This window comes from Taudactylus pleione, unplaced genomic scaffold (genome assembly GCF_031769625.1).
Source record: "Taudactylus pleione unplaced genomic scaffold, aTauple2 ptg000314l, whole genome shotgun sequence".
NCBI classification, from domain to species: Eukaryota; Metazoa; Chordata; class Amphibia; order Anura; family Myobatrachidae; genus Taudactylus; species Taudactylus pleione.
This window is the reverse complement of record NW_028284715.1, coordinates 17,127,220-17,139,605: the sequence shown is the minus strand read 5'-3', so window position 1 is coordinate 17,139,605 and position 12,386 is coordinate 17,127,220.

The following is a 12,386-nucleotide window of genomic DNA, read 5'->3' as shown; positions in this document are numbered from 1 at the left end:
CAGCGCGCTCCGGGTAAATCCAGCCTCTCACTCTGACAGCTCTCATGTGCCCCAAGGCTATTCAGAGTGCCGGATGTCACAGCTGGGGATCTGCCGCGAATCTGACCACCGCCGGCTCTGAGATGAGAGTCCCCTCACGCAGGGTACCCCTACTGGCTCACTGCCTCAGGCCGCTTCTCCCAGCAGCACCCGTGGGAGTTTCTTTTATAGCAGCGGTCACGTGCGGGTCCGATTCCCGCTCCTCGCATGTGCCACTCTCCTCTCTGGCCATCATATTATGGGAATGGGGATGAAATACCGCCGGCGGTTCGATTCCCGTCAGCTGCAGCCCGACAGGAGCAGAGTTCGACGCAGCGGAAGCCCGACAGCGCTGGAAATCCCGATCGGGGATAGGTAAGTATCCACTAACCTAACCCTAACCCTTCTTAGGGATGCCTAACCCTAACTTCCCCCCCAAGTGCCTAACCCTAATCTCCCCTCTAAGTGCCTAACCCTAACCACCCCCTTCCCTGCTACCTAAACCTAAGTCCCCCGGGGGGGTGCCTAACCCTAAGTCCCTCCCGGGGGGGTGCCTAACCCTAAGTCCCTCCCGGGGGGGTGCCTAACCCTAAGTCCCCCCCAGGAGCCCTAAACCTAACCCTCCCCCCCGCAGCTGTCCGCTCGTGGCGCCCGGCATCACTACGATCGTGATGCCGGGCGCCGGTCTCCCGGCGTCGGGGAAATGCGGGCGTCTACATCTAGACGCCCGGCATTTCACCCTTGCCGGGATAAGACAGTCGGGAAGCCGGCTGCCGGGTATATAGGCAGTCGGCTTCCTGATTGCTTCCCATATTATGTATGGGGACAGGTTCCCCTATATAGCGGATGGTAGTGTCTTGTGCCTAGCCGCGTGTCCCCCAGTGTCCACAGTCTCGTGGGACAAACCACTTCAAATTCCCCGCTGTTTGGGGTTAATACACTGTATATAAATGAAAGGGCAGCATGCCTAGTCCAAAAGAATGTACAGTATCTATATGGACCAGCCTGTCTTTAACGTATTACTGTGTAGATAGATGAATTAGCATTTTTAACTATTTATATACAGTGCACATCTGTCAGCAAAATAAATAACAGTATTTTATATAAATGGGGCAGTGACCACTTCAGGGGTGTCACACACATACCACTAGGGGTGTCACATATACAGTATAGCTAGGCTTGCCATATCATCCCTTTAATTTGGCGCACATATGAATTACACAAATTCTGTGGCTGGCTGACTCCAAGGGGTATATTTACTAAAGTTTGGGTTACTACTTAACATTTATCTAACACCTTCTAGAAGATAATAGCTAGACTCTGATAGGTTGCTATGGGCAACAACTCCACTTCTAAAAACCTGCACTTTAGTAAATATACCCCTAAGTGTCCACTTCTCCTGGTTTTAATCAGCCACAGAACCTGTGTAATTCATATGTCTCAAATTAAAGGGATGATCTGACAACCATATATATGTACAGGTTGAGTCTCCCATATCCAAAATGCTTGGGACCAGGGGTATTTTGGATATCGGAATATTCCGTATTTTGGAATAATTGCATACCATATTGAAATGACTTAGAAATAGGGCCCAAATCTAATCACAGAATGCATTTATGTTTAGCCTGCAAGTAATTTTATACAATATTTTCAATCATTCTGTGGCTCACACAAAGTTTGTGTACATACATGAAATTCATTTATGTTTCATATACACCTTATACACCTATAGGTAATTTTATACTTCATTTATGTTTCATATACACCTTATACACCTATAGGTAATTTTATACTTTATTTTTAATAATTTTGTGCCTTAATAAAGTTTGTGTACATTGAACCATCAAAAATCAAAAATTTCACTATCTCAGTCATGCTAAAAATATTCCGTATTTCGGAATATTTGAATATGGGAGACTCAACCTGTATAGGGAAATCAAGAACAAATATATAATTTTATCCTAAGAACATCTAAATTATATGAAACTTCCCACCATATAAAATGTATGCAATTGATACAGTAGCTCTCATTTATGACCCCTTCTGTCTCAACAATACATCATAGACTACAGCCACTACCAATAGGAGTGTTGACAGAATCTATGAATGACTGAAATCCCACACCCTTGAAGCTCACCTATTTATATGGAAGTCAACAATAGGGACTTGGTCTTTGTATGGTCTGTATTTTTCAATTCCATTAATCCTTTTACATACACCTATTGGGTGTTACTACACATATTCCCTGCACTTTGTGCGAGCACACAGCATTTCATGCCACAGTATAAGTGACTCACCACCTGGATGAAAAAAAAACTACTTCACGATTTGCTTTCCATGATTATAGCATATGTTTGGATATGTTCAGTTACCACACAAATATTAATATACAGTATGCTAAAAAAATAACAGACCACTAGAAATGTCAGTACTACGTGTCTCTGGCTATCTATGACCATCTAAAAAAATAACAAAATAGAAATTTGTATAATCATGTAAATCCCTACCACTCGTAAACATCTGAAATAATCTTTCTCCCTCTCTCTCTCCCTCTCTCCCACTCTATCTCTCTCTCTCCCCCCCTCTCTCTCTCCCCCCTCTCTCTCTCCCTCTCCCTCTCTCTCTCCCTCCCTACCACTCATAAACATCTGAAATAATCTCTCTCTCCCTCTCTCCCCCTCTCTCTCTCCCTCTCCCTCTCTCTCTCTCTCTCTCTCTGCGACCTCACAAAAGACACAAACACTCGTAGGAATCAATCAACGTTTCAGAACTCTAATGAAGGTTCTTTCCTCAGGATTCAATAGGATCCTCCTATTGTATCCTGAGGAAGTCGCCGGGAGTGCCGCCCATTACTGTATAAATTTTTTCCTTCCTAACACTGGAAGGCACCAGGCGCACATTATATTTTTAGCCCTTTCGAGTGCCAGCCATAATTGCTGTGCATGTATGTATGTATATATATATATATATATATATATATATATATATATATAGGAAAAAAATTGCTAACGTGCAAATTCACCCCGATCTTTGTTTTCACATGGAGTGATGAGTATTATGTGCTTAAATGATGATATGGAAAATTTTCCTTTTTGAAAATGCACTTTATGCAGAATTTGCACGTTACCACTTTTGTGGAACTGATTGTGGGATACATGTCCTGTACTATATAAAGACATTTTTTGCATTTGAATTGGTGTGCTGATCGTCTGTTTCTGGACTGCTGCTATACTGTAATGTGTGTGTATATACTGTGTGTATATAATATTTATATATATATATATATATATATATACACACACACACAGTATGTGTGTGTCAGTGTATATATATATATCTATATATATAAAATATAGATCCAAGAAGGCGGCACTCGGAGACTTGAAATGAAAGTGAAAAACTCCAATTTATTGATCAACGTTTCGGAGGTCGAACCTTCTTTCTCAAGATACTAGATACTAGTATCAAGATATGTTAGTATCTTGAGAAAGGAGGTTCGACCTCCGAAACGTCGATCAATAAATTGGAGTTTTTCACTTTCATTTCAAGTCTCCGAGTGCCGCCTTTTTGGATCTATATTTGGGACACTATGCTGACACCCTATAGGATGGCATCGGAGCAAAGTGTGTGCTGTGCACAGCCTGTTGAGCGCCGGTCTATGGACCAGTATTCTGTGTGTATATATATATATATATATATAGATATATACACACACACACACACATAGCTAGGACTTAGTGGGCCCCATAGCAATATTTGAAAGTGGCCTCCAATGCTTCTAGACAGACACCTTCTCTGCAGCGCTCCACCGTAGCTTTTTGTAAGATTGATAAACTCACCCACTTTTATTTCGTCTTCTATATTATACCCCTTTCAGACAGAAATCCAAATTACCAGGTTAAACATTTCAACCCGGTAATTTGGTGATTTACACAGGACCTTTTTCTGTCTGAAAGGGTCATCCCGGGTCTAAATTCCCGGGACTTCGACCCAGGAATTTACCAGGGTTGGAGACACGGGAATTTAGTCCCGGGTTGACCCTTTCAGACAGAAGAAATACCCGTGTAAATCAGCAAATTACCGGGTTGAAATTTTTGACCCGGTAATTTGCTCTTCTGTGTGAAGGGGGGTACAGACAGAGTATGGCAAAACAACACGGTACGCAAAAGTCGGGAAAAATCCAGTTTTTTTTTCCATTTTTTGTCTGAAAGTGGTATAAATGAACCATGGTACATTCAGTTTCTATCACTTATTTGGTCTCCCTAGATAGTTTCAGAAATCGGGTGTCACAAACAGCTGGGCTGCCGTCCCCTCCGGAACCTGATATGGTGATGGTTAAAACAACATGGCCAGATTTCTCCCATTTGCTCACAGTCTGATACACTAGTGCACGTGTAGGTGACCTTTCGTTATCAATGTGTCACATCAAATATGATCTTAGACCCCACCACATACCACTTATATGCCATTACAATCCTCCACATGCCCCTATTGTGAAATGAGACCCCTCCTGGTGTACCTTATTTGCCATCACACTCCTCTACATGCCCCTTATGTGCCATCAGACCCCTCCTAGTGCACCTTATATGCCATAATACTCCTCAACATGTCCATTATATGTTATCAGATATTTCCACATGTCCAAGAATATGACAAAAGGCCCCTCCACATGTTGCTTATGTGCCATCAGACATCTCCACTTGAGCCTAATATCCCATCAGATAAAGTGATTGGCCATGCAAGCTCAGTACAGATGAAACAGGTAGGTCCCTGGTAGATGCAAAGGTGTAGCATGGAGCCTTGGTGCCCAGAGTTGGCACATGATACCCCCGCACACAGTACTGATATGCATAATACAAAAAAGCAGCTCTAAATAAAATAAATAAAACTATATGTAATTTAATATCATAAACTGGGCAAGAAGACAATATAACCAGAAATTAAGTATATAGGCACACAATACAATAAAATCATATACTCATGAGTAAATTCATACATCGATGTAGATATATAAAATTAATACTTTCTATTTGCAGTTTTGAAAGGCATGAAGAGAGCCAGCATTGGGAGGATGTGCTGGTCCGTATAGTGCCATTTGGAGGTTTTTGAGGTACCTCCTAGGTGAGTCAGCTCTCAGCTTAAACATGTGCTGTTATTATACAGTACATTAATTGTAATTATATGACCCAGAGTGGGTGCTACTATTAGGTAGCAATAATTATTTGGGGTGAGTGTTTGGGTGTGGGGCCCCGGGAGTGGCTCTGGCTGGGCCTTTTTCAGAGCATCACCACTTAATTCACATAGATATTTTTTCATCACCTTTCTATTTGTTTGTTTATTATTTGCCATTTTAATTATTTCTTAATATATTAACACTTATTGATTATCTTGACACATCTATACTTTACACTTCACTATCACCTTTCTTCCATTTTTCTTGTGATGCCCTGGGGATGGTCCTTGGCTGGATTCTTTTGGGCTGCCCTGCACCTCGGACGTGAACCCCTTAATGTTAGGGACGCCGGTATAGAGGATCCTTGACGCTGGCCCGGCGCTTAATCATATATTTGCAAATGTATGCAACCAATACCTCTGAATTTCTATTATCATGTAGGATTCAAGTATTTTTGATAATATTGCTGCAGTGTGCTGGAGGGAATCTTCTGTTTTCTGTGGTTCAGTGTAAACCCCACCCTTTACAAGCACCTGTGCAATGTCATTAAGCTGATGTGAGCGACCACCATACTTTCTATATAAAATTAAATAAAATAGAAACCCTGTAGGCACTAACTTAGGCAGTTCATATGCACAAGACAGAAGTCCTTTGGGCAGCAATAGTGCAGCAATAATCCAGCTATATATAAAGTTTTCACCGGCTTGTGGTATGGTCTGAAGGAATCCTTAAGTAGCGATGGTCTCAAAGGTAAATTATTCCAATGCAGATGGATGGATTCTTTAGCCTTCGTTACTGGTAATAATCTGCTGAGAGTTTACAGTTACTCTTCACAGTACTGACATGCACACTCCACACTCGGACTCAGTTCGATTCAGAACCCTTGAATTCGGTTATTGTCAGTTCTCTGTGAACCGAACCCGCACATCTCTAATGTTTTTATGGTTACCATGAAAAAAGAATTCACAAACGCTCTGAAACGTTGGTGGTCGTTGTGACATGATTTAAATATAGAGGGTGGTCCATGAGTGTGGAAAGAAACACCCTTATAAAATGGAAATGAGTAAGGAAATATTAATCCAGTGTCTACACATATAATATGGGAGTGGGGGAAACCTTTTTAGCATATGTCTCTTGTATGGCGGTCATCTTGAAGACGATCTTCTCTGTTTCTTTAAATGGGAATATAGTCATGTGACATATCAAACAGATGCAGAATTTCATAAGAAAAACAATGGGGTTCTTCATTTTTAACTAGGGATGTGCGCCAGACCATTTTTGCTGAATTTGGACTTGGCTCTGATCCGTCGTCTGCCTTTGGATTTGGATTTGCCAAACCGCCGTGACTGGTTTTGAATTTGGATTTTTCACAAAAATTGACAAAAAAAAGCTAAAATCACATAATTTGGGCGTTTTTTTTGTTCCTAGAGTATTAACCTCAATAACATTAATTTCCAGTCATTTACAGTCAATTTAGACACCTCACAGCTCACAATATTGTTTTCACCATAATTGGCCAAAGGCTGCAGTGAGCTGGCTGGTTGATAAGCGAAAATATTATTTAACTTCTTTTTACACTGGAGTAGATGGACATGAGTACAGCGCAGCATACATGAGCGCGCCGTGCAGTGTGCCCCCTTATACAGAGTCACTTAACAGCACAGTCACTTGTTGTGAGTCTGCAGTCTGGACACAGGCTACAGCCACTTTAATTAGCAGAGTAGTGCAGCATACATCAGCGTGCAGTGTGCCCCCTATACACACTCACTTAACAGCACAGCCACTAGTCTAGAGTCTGGACACAGTCACTTTATTGCATAGCAGTGCGCAGCTTGCGCGCCGAGTAAGAAATGTCGCCGAGTCCTGGTCACGGCACCTTATATAGAGCCAAGTCTCGCAAGAATCCGAAGTTGGAAGGATGATATTTGGCCTCGAAGTGGGATCTGTGTCAAGCGGGAACACCCGAGCCACGACTCAGGTGGACTTGGATCCCCGGTGTTCGGAGCGGTTCGGATTCCACAGAATCCGAACCGCTCATCCCTAATTTTAACACATCTATATTCATTCTCGAGTTTTAACATAAAGTGTATAGGATATGTTTGAAGTGCTGTCCTCCATGTTTCAGTGTTAACGTGCTTCTATTAATGTTCCATTAATGAAGAATGGTCCCACTATACAGGTAGCCCACAAACCACACCATACCAACTGTTTTGCAGAGGCTACAACCCTACAGGCATGCATAAGATAAAAAATAAAAATTCATAAATGTAAAAAGATGTTTAATCTGACAAAACTACATCCTCCAACCTCCATATGCCTGACTATTGTCTATGAAAGGATTGAAACCCTTTTATAAATAAGTGTTTAAGAACTGCAGACATTACAGTGTACATGTACTGAGAATGTACTGAGCATATATCAATGATTTCAAAGTACATTCATTGTTTTCTGCTGTCCCCTTTCTGCTTCCTTTATCTCTGTCGGCAATGTTGACAGAATAATACTGATGCTGTAGAAGTGTTATTTGCAACATGTTAACCATGTCGGCATTCTAATGGTGCATACACACGGTCAGATTTTTCTACAGATCTGAACGATAACGATTTAAAAAATTGTTCAATCGTTCATATCTGAAGGAAAAGCTGACATATCTGACATGTCTGAACGATGAACGATGCGCGTTCCCGATGGTCAGATAACAATATCTGACATCTGATGTGTTTGCAGTCAGATTTGGATGATTTCATTCATTTTAATGCAGTCAAAAATCGTTCGTAGTTCAAATCGTTCAAATCGTTTGCAAAATCGGTCAAATCGTTGGTCAAATCGTTCATCTGACACATCTGACCGTGTGTATGCTCCATAACTTTTAACATGATGCTGTACGATTACATGTAAAGGTATAATGCCGTCACGGTAAACATGATGTAAATAGCATTTCTACTGCGTGGGCATTGTCCCATCTACATTAAACTGTTGACATTTTGACTGTCAACAACGTTTAACTACCTCCTGTTTGACAAATAAGACTTTTTGGCTGCATTCGGGTAGCTAATCTATAAAACAAAACAAGTACCAATTTACTGTGAGAAATCACTTCTTTATTTTATTGCACTGTTACAACCAGCCAAACAGATCTATCTGGTGAGACAGAATTGTAAATTGATGCTAACTACAACTGTACAATCTGGATTTATACTTCGTAGGGTTTTAAGTAAACTTAATGTATCATCCCTTGAATAATGTGAGGTCTGGAACTCAGACCAACTGCTGAGAACCAAAGGTTCCAATATATCACAAAGGCTTATGGAAGCATCAAATCTGTGACCTAAATATAAAAATACATTTGTTTAATCCATTCAGACTGTAACCACATTTGCCTCTATGATGTATTGCACTCAAAAACATCCCGTCTCATAAGTTATATACAATTCGCAATACATTTATAGCAGGCTTTAATGGGCAAACCTTCAATGCAAATAATTTGGATTTATTTTACGTTCGTGCGGTACCGCAGACCTGTTCTGCACCGGGCATTATGGGTCCTGTGCATGCGTAGATCTCGACCATCGGGGATCTGCGATCAGGCCCAGAGTGCAAAATGCAAGTGTGCTGCAACCCATAGTAAGTAATGATGGTTGTCATTGATATAATATGTTAAACAGTTAAAGTTGCATACTGTATGTATAATTTTATTTTAAAAAAATAGTATTCGGATTTTAATTGTTGATAGATTTTTTTCAAATGATTGTGCAGTGCAGCAATGTCAGACGCAGCACTCGGAGGAGGCGTCTTTTTCCTAAATACACCTCCTGCTGCATGAGAATATTCATTGGACAGTATTACACAGCTGCTTCCGTGCAATATTCATTCATCTCGGAATCAGCCAGACAGCCCTTCCCATGAGCACACTGCATAGGTGACGTCTGCAGACAGACTATTTTCTAGAAAACATTCCACTGCATTACTACATCTACTGTACGACACATATGGTGAAATGTATCAGACCATCGAAAGAGGGCAGGTGACAAAGTCACTCATAGCAACCAATCAGCTTCTAGCTATCATTTTACAGAATGCACTGTAACTAGATAAGTGATAGCTAGAATCTGATTGATTGGTTGCTATGGGAAACTTGAGCAACTTTTACACATGTCCTCTTTAGAATGTTTAATACATTTCCACCATAATATGGGGATGTAGCAACACTATATTTTCAAGAGCAAAAAGAAAAGTTGTCCTTTTTTGAGGTGCACAAAAATGAATTAAAATATAACTTTTATTCCTTAGTTCATAAAAAATTAGCATGTAACATAATAAACAGCGAAATATTTAAAAGAAACAGAATATTTCTAGACTTAGAACATATATTGTGTTGACATAACAAATAGAGTGGGCTTAAAACAAAGGGTCCCACTGTGTATTTATTCTGAATATAATCAATAAATATGCTTGTTCAGTGTATTCCACTATATATTCTTATAATTTATTGTTCTTTGAAATAGGAAAGAAGATATATTTTAATATTCAGGGTCATCATCCACTATAAAGTATAAGTCAAATAATAATCCTTTATTCCCTATGTGTTAATAAGAAATATCAGATGATTAGTTAGATATACACATGGCTTTTTCTGTTGATAATCCTTTCTTATATTAGTAATCTGATATTTATAAATAAACAAAAAAGTCCTACAAATTAATAAGCATATGACTACGCGTTTCTCACAAGTTTGAGTACTGTAAATTGACACATTGGATTCTTATTATGGTGTCACAATTGTATCCACATATTTAGTAACAAATATCTCTGAGTAGGATTCTATAAACAGACTGTGTGTGTCAGCACGGACTCTATCAAACTAAACGCTGAATTTATTTTGTGCTCTTAACAAATACCAATCATCATATCATGATATGCTTCCATCTCTCACAGGATAGCATCATATTTATTCATTTATAGCATAAGAGCACTTAGGACATTTTTTATATATACAGCAATGCACCCTGGTCTTCATATATTCAGTGATACTGCATCTCATATATGCTTCTTCTCATAAGACAATTGTATGTTTGTGCATTAATCCCTGTCCCCACGTAACTACTTGGTTGTTTCTTAATGAGCAACAATATATTCCTCCTAGTATGATGGGGCTCTAATAACCACCAACTACACTACTATTCTCCGTATTGTATTAATTCGTACATTAGTACTAACTGTCCTCTCTCAAAGGACAGATCAGGGCTCGTTCACCATAGGTAAATCACATGGGAGTAATGTTAGATCAGTTCTGTTATATTGATCTCATAGTGCAGTACTGCCATTGTGTCAAGCAGAAACACATTAATCGTGTTTGCTTCAGACCTCCGTGCAAGTATATGTTAGTTCTCTATAAGGTGTTTCTGTGATGTCACAAACACATAATATATTTCAGCATGAATGATAGATACAAATCATAGCACACACCGAGACCAGCCGCCGACGCGCATTTCACTGTTATTAGCTTTTTCAAGGTTAGAAAAAAAAACAACACTCACAGAAAATTAAATATTAAGGCCTTGTAAACTTCATTATAAAGAAAGGAATAATCTTGCTACTTTGTTAAAGGTAGTGCGGCGGGGGTTTTCTTTTAACATTACTGTCTGCATTCTTATTGTAATTCAAGACCAATGTTCTGTCTAAAATTCTTAAAAATAATTAAAGTGAATCAACTCTTAGGGGGTATATTTACTAATGTGCAGGTTTTTAAGAAATGGAGATGCTGCCTATAGAAATCAATCAGATTCTAATTCTCATTTGTCTAGCACCTTCTAGAAGATAATAGCTAGAATCTGAGTGGTTGCTATGGGCAAGATCTCCACTTCTAAAAAGCCGCACTTTAGTAATTATATTCTTAATGTTTAATTGGAAAAATCAGCTAGCATTGGGGTAGATGTATTTACTTAACGTGCTGCTATAACGCTTCCTGCTTCGCCTCTTTACTGAGGCGAAGCAGGAAGCACTACCGATGAGATGTATGAACATCTCATCGGCTGGAGAGGGGGAGCGTTAACTCCCCCCTCCAGGGCTACCCATTAGAGATGGCAGTGCATCAGCCTAGTGCTGATGCCCTGTTTCTCAGTACCGGTCGGCTCCACTGAGCATGCACGGGATCTCGCAAGTCTCGCGACAGCTACAACGGGCCAAACGGTCAGGCGATATGACCATTCATACATGGCCCAGGCTAACGGCGCCTCTGCCATTACCGCCCAACCTCCCGATCATACATCTGGGAGAAGCGGTATCAGCGCACATAACGTGCGCTGATACCGCTTCCGGGCTTCTTACATCTCCCCCATTGTCTGCTGCAGTAAGAAATTCTGCTTAATATAGCACATTAGTCTGGGACTGGAGTTATGAGCTTGTAGAATTACTCCTGCCTCTTTGGTATTCATAGTTATATGACCATGGGACATGATTAATTAAAAATGTAATTGTGTTTGGTCTGCTGATGTTACTTGTGGAATGGCATTAGTTGTGTGATTTCCAAACTTCAACAAATCGGTTTGCTGATCTCTAATGAATTAATACAGTCTTATATTTTATCAGGGATATACTATACTGATGTGCATCCAGATCGAATGAAATATACAGAGACATGTATGATCAGTTCATAGACTAACATTTTTATAAGGCTAGGCTAGGGTAAACTTTCTTGCAAGTGATTTATGAAGTAATCCTCATACCTAAACCTAGGTACACAGGTAACAAAGCTGCCCTGTGCCGGCTTCTCAGGTGCCCCCATTTATTATTGAAGCATCACCCCTTAGCGCTCACTAAAGGGGTTATGCCAGGTTTCTGTATTTAACAAACAGCGGTAATCTAAGATTACCGCTGTTTGTCAATCATCACTTGGCGAGAGTGTTGTTGGCCCCAGTGACGGCAATGGAGACCCAGTGGTGCCTTTCCTGCTTCAGCGAAACCTTCCTGGCACTGCCGGGTCCCCGTGCCACGCACATGTGCAGACGGACCATCGCACATTACTTCGCTGGACTTCGCGGGTACGTTTTGTTAAATACCAGTAAATTTTTCGTTTGTGCCACGGTGATACTAAATGAAAAATTGTGCTGGTGTTTAATATGGATGATAAATGGGGGCAATGATGTTATGCGTATGGAAGTGCAGCGCAGAGAATCTGAGGCTGTGTAAACAGCGC